Here is a 12198-nt window from a genome sequence, read left to right on the forward strand (position 1 = left end):
TATGCCTTACTATACTATGACGTTTTTATGACTTTTTATGCATTACTATACTATGACTTTTTATGCCTTACTATACTATGACGTTTTTATGACTTTTTATGCCTTACTATACTATGACTTTTTATGACTTTTTATGCCTTACGATACTATGACGTTTTTATGACTTTTTATGCATTACTATACTATGACTTTTTATGCCTTACTATACTATGACGTTTTTATGACTTTTTATGCCTTACTATACTATGACGTTTTTTATGACTTTTTATACCTTACTATACTATGACGTTTTTTATGACTTCTTATGCCTTACTATACTATGACGTTTTTTATGACTTTTTATACCTTACTATATTATGACTTTTTATGCCTCACTGAACTATGACTTTTTATGCCTTACTATACTATGACTTTTTATGACTTTTTATACCTTACTATACTATGACTTTTTTATGACTTTTTATGCCTTACTATACTATGACGTTTTTTATGACTTTTTATACCTTACTATACTATGACGTTTTTTATGACTTTTTATGCCATACTATACTATGACTTTTTATACCTTACTATAGTCGGACTTTTTTTTTTACTTTTTATGCCTTACTATTCTATGACTTTTTATACCTTACTATACTATGATGTTTTTTATGAGTTTTTATGCCTTACTATACTATGACGTTTTTTATGACTTTTTATACCTTATTATACTCTGACTTTTTTATGACTTTTTATGCCTTACTTACTATACTATGACTTTTTATGCCTTGCTATACTATGACTTTTTATGACTTTTTATGCCTTACTATACTATTAAGTTTTTTATGACTTTTTATGACTTTTTATGCCTTACTATACTATTACGTTTTTTATGACTTTTTATGACTTTTTTATGCCTTACTATACTATGACTTTTTATGCCTTACTATACTATGACTTTTTATGACTTTTTATACCTTACTATACTATGACGTTTTTTATGACTTTTTATGCCTTACTATAATATGACTTTTTATGACTTTTTATGCATTACTATACTATGACGTTTTTTATGACTTTTTATGACTTTTTATACCTTACTATACTATGACGTTTTTTATGACTTTTTATGCCTTACTATACTATGACTTTTTATGACTTTTTATTCCTTACTATACTATGACTTTTTATGCCTTACTATACTATGACTTTTTATTAGTTACTATACTATGACTTTTTATGACTTTTTATGCCTTACTATACTATGACTTTTTATGACTTTTTATGCCTTACGATACTATGACGTTTTTATGACTTTTTATGCATTACTATACTATGACTTTTTATGCCTTACTATACTATGACGTTTTTATGACTTTTTATGCATTACTATACTATGACTTTTTATGCCTTACTATATATGACTTTTTATGACTTTTTATGCATTACTATACTATGACGTTTTTTATGACTTTTTATGACTTTTTATACCTTACTATACTATGACGTTTTTTATGACTTTTTATGCCTTACTATACTATGACGTTTTTTATGACTTTTTATACCTTATTATACTCTGACTTTTTTTATGACTTTTTATGCCTTACTATACTATGACTTTTTATGCCTTGCTATACTATGACTTTTTATGACTTTTTATGCCTTACTATACTATGATTTTTTATACCTTACTATACTATGACATTTTTTATGACTTTTTATACCTTACTATACTATGACTTTTTATGACTTTTTATGCCTTACTATACTATTAAGTTTTTTATGACTTTTTATGACTTTTTATGCCTTACTATACTATTACGTTTTTTATGACTTTTTATGACTTTTTATGCCTTACTATACTATGACTTTTTATGCCTTACTATACTATGACTTTTTATGACTTTTTATACCTTACTATACTATGACGTTTTTTATGACTTTTTATGCCTTACTATAATATGACTTTTTATGACTTTTTATGCATTACTATACTATGACGTTTTTTATGACTTTTTATGACTTTTTATACCTTACTATACTATGACGTTTTTTATGACTTTTTATGCCTTACTATACTATGACTTTTTATGACTTTTTATTCCTTACTATACTATGACTTTTTATGCCTTACTATACTATGACTTTTTATTAGTTACTATACTATGACTTTTTATGACTTTTTATGCCTTACTATACTATGACTTTTTATGACTTTTTATGCCTTACGATACTATGACGTTTTTTATGACTTTTTATGCCTTACTATACTATGACTTTTTATGCCTTACTATACTATGACGTTTTTTATGACTTTTTATGCATTACTATACTATGACTTTTTATGCCTTACTATACTATGACGTTTTTTATGACTTTTTATACCTTACTATACTATGACGTTTTTTATGACTTTTTATGCCTTACTATACTATGACGTTTTTTATGACTTTTTATACCTTACTATATTATGACTTTTTATGCCTCACTGAACTATGACTTTTTATGCCTTACTATACTATGACGTTTTTTATGACTTTTTATACCTTACTATACTATGACTTTTTATACCTTACTATACTCTGACTTTTTTTTTTACTTTTTATGCCTTACTATTCTATGACGTTTTTTATGACTTTTTATGCCTTACTATACTATGACTTTTTATACCTTACTATACTCTGACTTTTTTTTTTACTTTTTATGCCTTACTATTCTATGACTTTTTATACCTTACTATACTATGATGTTTTTTATGAGTTTTTATGCCTTACTATACTATGACGTTTTTTATGACTTTTTATACCTTATTATACTATGACTTTTTATGCCTTGCTATACTATGACTTTTTATGACTTTTTATGCCTTACTATACTATGACTTTTTACACCTTACTATACTATGACATTATTTATGACTTTTTATACCTTACTATACTATGACGTTTTTATGACTTTTTATGCCTTACTATACTATGACTTTTTATGCCTTACTATACTATGACGTTTTTTATGACTTTTTATACCTTACTATACTATGACTTTTTATGCCTTGCTATACTATGACATTTTTTATGACTTTTTATACCTTACTATACTATGACTTTTTATGACTTTTTATGCCTTACTATACTATGACTTTTTATGCCTTACTATACTATGACTTTTTATGACTTTTTATACCTTACTATACTATGACGTTTTTTATGACTTTTTATGCCTTACTATAATATGACTTTTTATGACTTTTTATGCATTACTATACTATGACGTTTTTTATGACTTTTTATGACTTTTTATACCTTACTATACTATGACGTTTTTTATGACTTTTTATGCCTTACTATACTATGACTTTTTATGCCTTACTATAATATGACTTTTTATGACTTTTTATGCCTTACTATACTCTGACTTTTTATGACTTTTTATGCCTCACTATTCTATGACTTTTTATACCTCACTATACTATGATGTTTTTTATGACTTTTTATGCCTTACTATACTGACGTTTTTTATGACTTTTTATGCCTTACTATACTATGACTTTTTATGCCTTACTATACTATGACTTTTTATGACTTTTTATACCTTACTATACTATGACTTTTTATGACTTTTTATGCTTTACTATACTATGACTTTTTATGCCTTACTATATTATGACTTTTTTTTTCTTTTTATGCCTTACTATACTATGACTTTTTTTTTCTTTTTATGCCTTACTATACTATGACGTTTTTTATGACTTTTTATGCCTTACTATACTATGACTTTTTATGCCTTACTATACTATGACGTTTTTTATGACTTTTTATACCTTACTATACTATGACTTTTTATGACTTTTTATGCCTTACTATACTATGACTTTTTATGCCTTACTATACTATGACTTTTTATGACTTTTTATACCTTACTATACTATGACGTTTTTTATGACTTTTTATGCCTTACTATACTATGACGTTTTTTATGACTTTTTATGCCTTACTATACTATGACTTTTTATTCCTAACTATAATATGACTTTTTATGACTTTTTATGCATTACTATACTATGACGTTTTTTATGACTTTTTATGCCTTACTATACTATGACTTTTTATGCCTTACTATACTATGACTTTTTATGCCTTACTATACTATGACCTTTTATGACTTTTTAAGCCTTACTATACTATGACTTTTTATGCCTTACTATACTATGACCTTTTATGACTTTTTAAGCCTTACTATACTATGACTTTTTATGCCTTACTATACTGTAACGTTTTTTATACCTTACTATACTATGATGTTTTTTATGACTTTTTATGCCTTACTATACTATGACTTTTTATGCCTTACTATACTATGACTTTTTATGACTTTTTATACCTTACTATACTATGACGTTTTTTATGACTTTTTATACCTTACTATACTATGACGTTTTTATGACTTTTTATGCCTTACTATACTATGACTTTTTATGCCTTACTATACTATGACTTTTTATGACTTTTTATACCTTACTATACTATGACCTTTTATGACTTTTTATGCTTACTATACTATGACTTTTTATGCCTTACTATATTATGACTTTTTATGCCTTACTATACTATGACTTTTTATGACTTTTTATACCTTACTATACTATGACTTTTTATGCCTTACTATACTCTGACTTTTTTTTTGACTTTTTATGCCTTACTATTCTATGACTTTTTATACCTTACTATACTATGATGTTTTTTATGACTTTTTATGCCTTACTATACTATGACGTTTTTAATGACTTTTTATGCCTTACTATATTATGACTTTTTATGCCTTACTATACTATGACTTTTTATGACTTTTTATACGTTACTATACTATGACTTTTTATGCCTTACTATACTCTGACTTTTTTTATGACTTTTTATGCCTCACTATTCTATGACTTTTTATACCTCACTATACTATGATGTTTTTTATGACTTTTTATGCCTTACTATACTGACGTTTTTTATGACTTTTTATGCCTTACTATACTATGACTTTTTATGCCTTACTATACTATGACTTTTTATGACTTTTTATGCGTTACTATACTATGACGTTTTTTATGACTTTTTATACCTTACTATACTATGACGTTTTTTATGACTTTTTATGCCTTACTATACTATGACTTTTTTTTACTTTTTATGCCTTACTATACTATGACTTTTTTTTTCTTTTTATGCCTTACTATACTATGACGTTTTTTATGACTTTTTATGCCTTACTATACTATGACTTTTTATGCCTTACTATACTATGACGTTTTTTATGACTTTTTATACCTTACTATACTATGACTTTTTATGACTTTTTATGCCTTACTATACTATGACTTTTTATGCCTTACTATACTATGACTTTTTATGACTTTTTATACCTTACTATACTATGACGTTTTTTATGACTTTTTATGCCTTACTATACTATGACGTTTTTTATGACTTTTTATGCCTTACTATACTATGACTTTTTATTCCTAACTATAATATGACTTTTTATGACTTTTTATGCATTACTATACTATGACGTTTTTTATGACTTTTTATGCCTTACTATACTATGACTTTTTATGCCTTACTATACTATGACTTTTTATGCCTTACTATACTATGACGCTTTTATGACTTTTTATGCCTTACTATACTATGACTTTTTATGCCTTACTATACTATGACCTTTTATGACTTTTTAAGCCTTACTATACTATGACTTTTTATGCCTTACTATACTGTAACGTTTTTTATGACTTTTTATACCTTACTATACTATGATGTTTTTTATGACTTTTTATGCCTTACTATACTATGACTTTTTATGCATTACTATACTATGACTTTTTATGACTTTTTATACCTTACTATACTATGACGTTTTTTATGACTTTTTATACCTTACTATACTATGACGTTTTTATGACTTTTTATGCCTTACTATACTATGACTTTTTATGCCTTACTATACTATGACTTTTTATGACTTTTTATACCTTACTATACTATGACTTTTTATGACTTTTTATGCTTTACTATACTATGACTTTTTATGCCTTACTATATTATGACTTTTTATGCCTTACTATACTATGACTTTTTATGACTTTTTATACCTTACTATACTATGACTTTTTATGCCTTACTATACTCTGACTTTTTTTTTGACTTTTTATGCCTTACTATTCTATGACTTTTTATACCTTACTATACTATGATGTTTTTTATGACTTTTTATGCCTTACTATACTATGACGTTTTTAATGACTTTTTATGCCTTACTATACTATGACTTTTTTTTACTTTTTATGCCTTACTATACTATGACTTTTTTTTACTTTTTATGCCTTACTATACTATGACGTTTTTTATGACTTTTTATGCCTTACTATACTATGACTTTTTATGCTTTACTATACTATGACGTTTTTTATGACTTTTTATACCTTACTATACTATGACTTTTTATGACTTTTTATGCCTTACTATACTATGACTTTTTATGCCTTACTATACTATGACTTTTTATGACTTTTTATACCTTACTATACTATGACGTTTTTTATGACTTTTTATGCCTTACTATACTATGACGTTTTTTATGACTTTTTATGCCTTACTATACTATGACTTTTTATTCCTAACTATAATATGACTTTTTATGACTTTTTATGACTTTTTATGCATTACTATACTATGACGTTTTTTATGAGTTTTTATGCCTTACTATACTATGACTTTTTATGCCTTACTATACTATGACTTTTTATGCCTTACTATACTATGACCTTTTATGACTTTTTAAGCCTTACTATACTATGACTTTTTATGCCTTACTATACTGTAACGTTTTTTATGACTTTTTATACCTTACTATACTATGATGTTTTTTATGACTTTTTATGCCTTACTATACTATGACTTTTTATGCCTTACTATACTATGACTTTTTTTTTGACTTTTTATACCTTACTATACTATGACGTTTTTTATGACTTTTTATACCTTACTATACTATGACGTTTTTATGACTTTTTATGCCTTACTATACTATGACTTTTTATTCCTAACTATAATATGACTTTTTATGACTTTTTATGCATTACTATACTATGACGTTTTTTATGAGTTTTTATGCCTTACTATACTATGACTTTTTATGCCTTACTATACTATGACTTTTTATGCCTTACTATACTATGACCTTTTATGACTTTTTTTATGCCTTACTATACTATGACTTTTTATGCCTTACTAATACTATGACTTTTTATGACTTTTTATGACTTTTTATACCTTACTATACCATGACGTTTTTTATGACTTTTTATGCCTTACTATACTATGACTTTTTATGCCTTACTATACTATGACTTTTTATGACTTTTTATGCCTTACTATACTATGACTTTTTATGCCTTACTATAATATGACTTTTTATGACTTTTTATACCTTACTATACCATGACGTTTTTTAAGACTTTTTATGCCTTACTATACTCTGACGTTTTTTATGACTTTTTATACCTTACTATACTATGACTTTTTATGACTTTTTATTCCTTACTATACTATGACTTTTTATGCCTTACTATACTATGACTTTTTATTAGTTACTATACTATGACTTTTTATGACTTTTATGCCTTACGATACTATGACGTTTTTATGACTTTTTATGCATTACTATACTATGACTTTTTATGCCTTACTATACTATGACGTTTTTATGACTTTTTATGCATTACTATACTATGACTTTTTATGCCTTACTATACTATGACGTTTTTTATGACTTTTTATACCTTACTATACTATGACGTTTTTTATGACTTTTTATGCCTTACTATACTATGACGTTTTTTATGACTTTTTATACCTTACTATATTATGACTTTTTATGCCTCACTGAACTATGACTTTTTATGCCTTACTATACTATGACGTTTTTTATGACTTTTTATACCTTACTATACTATGACGTTTTTTATGACTTTTTATGCCTTACTATACTATGACGTTTTTTATGACTTTTTATACCTTATTATACTCTGACTTTTTTTATGACTTTTTATGCCTTACTATACTATTACGTTTTTTATGACTTTTTATGACTTTTTATGCCTTACTATACTATGACTTTTTATGCCTTACTATACTATGACTTTTTATGACTTTTTATACCTTACTATACTATGATGTTTTTTATGACTTTTTATGCCTTACTATAATATGACTTTTTATGACTTTTTATGCATTACTATACTATGACGTTTTTTATGACTTTTTATGACTTTTTATACCTTACTATACTATGACGTTTTTTATGACTTTTTATGCCTTACTATACTCTGACTTTTTTTATGACTTTTTATGCCTTACTATACTCTGACTTTTTTTATGACTTTTTATGCCTTACTATACTATGACGTTTTTAATGACTTTTTATGCCTTACTATACTATGACTTTTTTTTACTTTTTATGCCTTACTATACTATGACTTTTTTTTTCTTTTTATGCCTTACTATACTATGACGTTTTTTTATGACTTTTTATGCCTTACTATACTATGACTTTTTATGCCTTACTATACTATGACTTTTTATGACTTTTTATACCTTACTATACTATGACTTTTTATGACTTTTTATGCTTTACTATACTATGACTTTTTATGCCTTACTATATTATGACTTTTTATGCCTTACTATACTATGACTTTTTATGACTTTTTATACCTTACTATACTATGACTTTTTATGCCTTACTATACTCTGACTTTTTTTTTGACTTTTTATGCCTTACTATTCTATGACTTTTTATACCTTACTATACTATGATGTTTTTTATGACTTTTTATGCCTTACTATACTATGACGTTTTTAATGACTTTTTATGCCTTACTATACTATGACTTTTTTTTACTTTTTATGCCTTACTATACTATGACTTTTTTTTTCTTTTTATGCCTTACTATACTATGACGTTTTTTTATGACTTTTTATGCCTTACTATACTATGACTTTTTATGCCTTACTATACTATGACGTTTTTTATGACTTTTTATACCTTACTATACTATGACTTTTTATGACTTTTTATGCCTTACTATACTATGACTTTTTATGCCTTACTATACTATGACTTTTTATGACTTTTTATACCTTACTATACTATGACGTTTTTTATGACTTTTTATGCCTTACGATACTATGACGTTTTTTATGACTTTTTATGCCTTACTATACTATGACTTTTTATTCCTAACTATAATATGACTTTTTATGACTTTTTATGCATTACTATACTATGACGTTTTTTATGAGTTTTTATGCCTTACTATACTATGACTTTTTATGACTTTTTTGCCTTACTATACTATGACTTTTTATGCCTTACTATACTATGACCTTTTATGACTTTTTAAGCCTTACTATACTATGACTTTTTATGCCTTACTATACTGTAACGTTTTTTATGACTTTTTATACCTTACTATACTATGATGTTTTTTATGACTTTTTATGCCTTACTATACTATGACTTTTTATGCCTTACTATACTATGACTTTTTATGACTTTTTATACCTTACTATACTATGACGTTTTTTATGACTTTTTATACCTTACTATACTATGACTTTTTATGACTTTTTATGCCTTACTATACTATGACTTTTTATTCCTTACTATACTATGACTTTTTATGACTTTTTATGCATTACTATACTATGACGTTTTTTATGAGTTTTTATGCCTTACTATACTATGACTTTTTATGCCTTACTATACTATGACTTTTTATGCCTTACTATACTATGACCTTTTATGACTTTTTAAGCCTTACTATACTATGACTTTTTATGCCTTACTATACTGTAACGTTTTTTATGACTTTTTATACCTTACTATACTATGATGTTTTTTATGACTTTTTATGCCTTACTATACTATGACTTTTTTGCCTTACTATACTATGACTTTTTATGACTTTTTATGCCTTACTATACTATGACTTTTTATGACTTTTTATGCCTTACTATAATATGACTTTTTATGACTTTTTATACCTTACTATACCATGACGTTTTTTAAGACTTTTTATGCCTTACTATACTCTGACTTTTTTATGACTTTTTATACCTTACTATACTATGACTTTTTATGACTTTTTATTCCTTACTATACTATGACTTTTTATGCCTTACTATACTATGACTTTTTATGCTTTAGTATACTATGACTTTTTATGACTTTTTATGACTTTTTATGCCTTACTATACTATGACGTTTTTTATGACTTTTTATGCATTACTATACTATGACTTTTTATGCCTTACTATACTATGACGTTTTTTATGACTTTTTATGCATTACTATACTATGACTTTTTATGCCTTACTATACTATGACGTTTTTTATGACTTTTTATACCTTACTATACTATGACTTTTTATGACTTTTTATGACTTTTTATGCCTTACTATACTATGACGTTTTTTATGACTTTTTATACCTTACTATACTATGACTTTTTATGCCTCACTATACTATGACTTTTTATGCCTTACTATACTATGACGTTTTTTATGACTTTTTATACCTTACTATACTATGACGTTTTTTATGACTTTTTATGCCTTACTATACTATGACGTTTTTTATGACTTTTTATACCTTAATATACTATGATTTTTATGACTTTTTATGACTTTTTATGCCTTACTATACTATTACGTTTTTTATGACTTTTTATGACTTTTTATGACTTTTTATGCCTTACTATACTATGACTTTTTATGCCTTACTATACTATGACTTTTTATGACTTTTTATACCTTACTATACTATGATGTTTTTTATGACTTTTTATGCCTTACTATAATATGACTTTTTATGACTTTTTATGCATTACTATACTATGACGTTTTTTATGACTTTTTATGCCTTACTATAATATGACTTTTTATGACTTTTTATGCCTTACTATACTCTGACTTTTTATGACTTTTTATTCCTTACAATACCATGTCTTTTTATTCCTTACTATACTATGACTTTTTATGCCTTACTATACTATGACTTTTTATGACTTTTTATTCCTTACAATACCATGTCTTTTTATTCCTTACTATACTATGACTTTTTATGCCTTACTATAATATGACTTTTTATGACTTTTTATGCATTACTATAATATGACTTTTTATGACTTTTTATGCCTTACTATACTATGACGTTTTTTATGACTTTTTATGCCTTACTATAATATGACTTTTTATGACTTTTTATGCCTTACTATACTATGACTTTTTATGACTTTTTATTCCTTACAATACCATGTCTTTTTATTCCTTACTATACTATGACTTTTTATGCTTTACTATACTATGACTTTTTATGCTTTAGTATACTATGACTTTTTATGCCTTACTATACTATGACTTTTTATTCCTTATGATACTATGACTTTTTATTCCTTACTATACTGAATTTTTACGCTTTTCTGCAATATAACTTTACATGCCTTACTATACTATGAATTTTAATGCCTTACTGTAATAAGACATTTTATGCTTTATTATACTATGCCTTTTCATGACTTTTATGCCTTACTATAGTATGAATTTTCATTACTTTTTATACCTTAATATACTATGATTTTTCATGGTTTACTATACTATGACTTTTTATGCCTTACTATAATATGAAATTTTATATTATCTATGTCAAAATGTTACCATCACTGTTCTAGCCCCATACTGTTTTGAGTAAGTCAGTTACACTGGTGATTGTAAGTAATATGGCGAGTGTAGCATCTTAATCTGGATGTTTTAATTTCCCCTAAAAATATATTTCTCACTGTTGTCTCAAATTTGTTATATTTTCTTCAGAGAGAAAAAAACATTACATAAATTGGGAAATTTTCCTCAGCCGTTTTACAAAACTCAGATAGTTCACAAGTAAATTTGTTTAACATATGACTTAACATATTTATCACATTATTATAAATCTGCTTAACACTTTGAGGTATTGATCCCTGATGTTTATTTTTCATGAAATGAGTCTCAACTGTATTTGTGTATTAAGTTTTCTGATTCTCTGGAAAATTCAACTACAAGCGTCTTCACTTCTTTCTGAATTTTTTCATTTCCTGTAATGAGGGAAGAAACTGTCCAAATACCAAAAACAAAC

General features: G+C 25.6%; 1 long non-coding RNA gene across 1 annotated transcript; it reads right to left on the reverse strand.

Moving 5' to 3' along the window:
• Positions 1 to 1651: 1651 nt before the first annotated feature.
• Positions 1652 to 2800, reverse strand: LOC130184080 (uncharacterized). The gene is made up of 2 exons (XR_008829927.1): positions 2551 to 2800; positions 1652 to 1703 (listed from the first exon to the last, which is right to left on the reverse strand). It is a non-coding gene; the product is annotated as an uncharacterized LOC130184080 (long non-coding RNA).
• Between the last annotated feature and the right edge of the window lie 9398 nt (positions 2801 to 12198).

This window comes from Seriola aureovittata, chromosome 16 (assembly GCF_021018895.1).
Source record: "Seriola aureovittata isolate HTS-2021-v1 ecotype China chromosome 16, ASM2101889v1, whole genome shotgun sequence".
Classification (NCBI taxonomy): domain Eukaryota; kingdom Metazoa; phylum Chordata; class Actinopteri; order Carangiformes; family Carangidae; genus Seriola; species Seriola aureovittata.